The following is a 4,124-nucleotide window of genomic DNA, read 5'->3' as shown; positions in this document are numbered from 1 at the left end:
CTGCAAATATTTCTGCAAGATGTTTCCAAGGGTCTGTGAAGCTATTTACATAGAATGACTATGAACTTGGAAAGAGTAGCCATCAGACTTTAGGGACACTGGCTCTGAATTCATGCAAATGTGCAGGAATAAAATAGTACTGGGGTCCATGTGGAAGTTAGGTCAATACTAAATGGAGCTTCAGCCTGAGTCCTTCTTGTGCTCATCCTAGTTAATCAAGGAAAACATCTTGTGGTGTTCCCACATTTTAATTCTATATTTGCAGTTGAAATAGCTGTACTCAGCAAATGGAAAAAAATCCACAAGCTGGTTTTCTGACTCATGGAATAAGGGCTAATATGGTAGAAAGGCCAAGTGGAAGTCCCTAAATTTACTCCTCCTTACCAAAATACTAAACCAAGTGCAATACCACATTTCTGAGTGAATTATAGAGATTACTTTAACCATCAACAACTTGAAAGATGCAGGGGTGGTGATTCATAGCCTATCTTTGTTTAAATTGCCTGTTCGGCCAATGCAAAAGCTGGATGGGTCTATGACTGTGGGTTATTGTTAATGTCATCAAAGAGTGATTCTCATTGCAGCTTTCCTCCAGATGTGGATCTTTACGGGAGCAAATCAACACAGCCCGTGACATGTGGCATGCAGCTATTAATGTGGCAAATAAACTTTTCTCCATTGGCAAGGCATATCTGAAGTAATTGGATTTTACCTGGCAGGGATATCAATACACCTTTATTGTCTCAGGGCCTGTTCACAGGGACTTGAACTGTCTAATATCCCAAAGAATATCATGTTGGTCCACAACACTGATGACATTATGATTGCACCTGTGAATAGGAAGTACCAGATACTAGATGTCAAGATGCCTTATGTCAAGTATGTCAGAGGGTGGAAGATAAACTCCCTGAAAATTTAGTCTCTAGTATATCAGTGAAATTTCTAGAGATTCAGTGGTCCATGGTATCTATGGATATCTAAAGAAAAAGCAGGTTGCCGCACCCTGTAATTTCTACCAGTTGTTGAAAAGTGCCACCTATGATGGACCTCTATACTTAGAAAGCAACATAAACCACATGTGGGTGTGGTGCTCTTACATTTTACTTAACACATAAATCAGCTACTTGTGAGTGGGACCCAGAGCACGACAGTACTCTGCAGCAGATTCAAGCTGTGGTGCAATTAGTTTTTCCACTTAAGCCTTGTAACCCAGTAGAAGCAACAGTAGTCAAAGTATCTCTGGCAAATTAAGATGCTCTAATGGAGCCCCTAGTTGGCTCCAAGAGGAGAATCAGTATAAACATCAAAATTTTTGGATAAAAACTACTTTCTTGTGTGGATAACTATTCTCTTTGGAGAAGCAGTTATTTTATTTCTACTAAACTCTGGTAGAGACTGAAAGCCTGACTAAAGGAAACAAAGTGACTATTATAAATTGGCTTTTTTATAACAAACTAGGTACAGTATTAGCTGATGCAACAAACCATGAGTTTACGAAAATGCAGTATCAGTATCTTTAAGTGGAAAGGACATATACAATATCATGTCTTGACAAGTCAGAAAACACAAGTATGTTGCTTGAGCAGATAGATCAGTTTCTCCTGATCCCTACTCCTGTGTGTTGCCCACCCTTCCTCAGGCTCCGCTTATGGACTCATGTGAAGTTCCCTATAATCAGGTGACAGAGAAAGAAAAAATCAGCCTTGTTTTTACAGGTGGATCTGAATAATATGGCGGCAGTGGAACTAATGAGATACTACTGTATTACAGACCATCTCAGGGGTGACTATGAAGGAGAGTGAAGAAAAATCCTTTCACTTTTTCATCTGCCTGTTGGTCATCTGTAAGTCTTCATTGGAAAAATTCCTATTTAGATCTTCTGCCCATTTTCTTATTGCATTGGGTTTTTTTTGATATTGAGTGGTATGGACCGTTTGTATGTTCTGGAGATTAATCCCTTGTTGGTTGCATCATTTGTAAATATTTTCTCCCATTCTGTACATTGTCTTTTCATTTTGTTTATGGTTTCCTTTGCTGTGCAAAAGATTTAAAGTTTAATTAGATCCCCTTTGTTTATCTTTGTTCTTATTTCCATTATTCTAGAAGACGGATCCAAAAAGATATTGCTGCGATTTATGTCAAAGAGTGTTCTGCCTATGTTTTCCTTTAGGAGTTTTATAGTATCTGGTCTTACATTTATGTCTTTAATACATTTTGAGTTTATTTTTGTGCATGGTGTTAGAGTTGTTCTAGTTTCATTCTTTTACATGTAACTGTCCAGTTTTCCCAGCACCACTTATTGAAAAGACTGTCTTTCATCCATTGTATATTCTTACCTCCTTTGTTGTAGATTAATTAACCATGGATGTGTGGGTTTATTTCTGGGCTTTCTATCCTGTTCCATTGATCTGTATTTCTGTTTTTGTGCCACTACCATACTGTTTTGATGACTGTAGCTTTATGGTATAGTCTGAAGTCAGGGATCCTGATTCCTTCAGCTCTGCTTTTCTTTCTCAAGATTGCTTTGGCTATTTAGGGTCTTTCATTGTTCCATAAAAAATTTTAAATTATGTGTTCTAGTTCTGTGGAAAATGCCATTCATAATTTGATAGGGATTGCACTGAATCTGTAGATTTCCTTGGGTAGTACAGTCATTTTAGAGAAATGCAAATCAAAACTACAATGAGGTATCACTTCACACCGGTCAGAATGGCCATCATCAAAAAGTCTACAAATAATAAATGCTGGAGAGGATGTGAAGAAAAAGGAAACCTCCTACACTGTTGATGGGAATGTAAATTGATACAGCCACTATGGAGAACAGTATGGAGGTTCCTTGAAAACCTGAAAATAGAGCTACCATATGATCCTGCAATCTCACTCCTAGACATATATCTGGGGAAAACCATAATTCAAAAAGACACATGTACCCCAGTGTTCACTGAAACGCTATTTACAATAGCCAAGACATGGAAGCAACCTAAATGTCCATCAACAGATGAATGGATAAAGAAGATGTGAGATATATTTACAATGGAATATTATTCAGCCTTAAAAAAGAATGAAATAATGCCATTTGCAGCAACATGGTTGGACCTAGAGATTATCATACTAAGTGAAGTAAGCCAAACAGAGAAAGACAAACATCATATGATATCACTTACATGTGGGACCTTAAAAAATGATACAAATGAACTTATTTACAAAAGAGAAAGAGATTCAGAGACATAGAAAACAAATTTATGGTTACCAAAGGGGAAAGGGGGTTGGAGGGAGGGATAAATTAGGAGTTTGGGATTAAGATATACACAGTATATCACAGTAAGTCCCCTACATACAAATGAGTTCCATTCTGAGAGCACGTTTGTAAGTCCAATTTGTTCGTAAGTCCAACAAAGTTAGCCTAGGTACCCAACTAACATAAACGGCTATGTAGTACTGTACTGTAATAGGTTTATAATACTTTTCACACAAATAATACATAAAAAACAAACACAAAAGATAAAGAAAACATTTTTAACCTTACTGTACTGTACCTTGAAAAGTACAGTAGTACAGTACAACAGCTGGCATAGAGGGGCTAGCATCGAGTGAACAGGCAAGAAGAGTTACTGACTGGAGGAAGGAGAGGAGGTGGGAGATGGTAGAGCTAAAGGATAGTCAGCAATAGGAGACGGAGGGCAAGCTGCAATTTTACTCACGCCTGACGTTGAGAGCACAGTTTCTGGTTCCTTGCTGGATTCAATTCTATCTACCCTCTTGAAAAATGATCCAGTGATGTCTGGGTAGTAGCTCTTTTTTTCTCACCGTAGATGACACGGTAGCACTGGATTGCATTCTGAACGGCTGCTGCAACCTTCATGTACCATTCTACGTTCAGGTCCTGTGCCTGAAAAACTAACAGTGCCTCCTCAAATAAAGAAAATCCCCTTACCATTTCCAGTGTCATGAATCTCTTCGGTTCTTCAGTTACTTCTTCTTCCTCTTGTCTCTCTTCATCCCTTCTCTGGGCCTCCAATTCCATCAGGTCTTCATTAGTAAGCTCCTCGTGTTGCACAGCAAGTTCCATTATTTTCGCTTGGCACTTCTTTGCATTACCAGCTACAACACTGCTGCTTTTACAC

Source organism: Eschrichtius robustus, chromosome 9, assembly GCF_028021215.1.
Source record: "Eschrichtius robustus isolate mEscRob2 chromosome 9, mEscRob2.pri, whole genome shotgun sequence".
Classification (NCBI taxonomy): Eukaryota; Metazoa; Chordata; class Mammalia; order Artiodactyla; family Eschrichtiidae; genus Eschrichtius; species Eschrichtius robustus.
The sequence above is the reverse complement of the archived record's forward strand: the minus strand, read 5'-3'. Positions refer to the sequence as shown.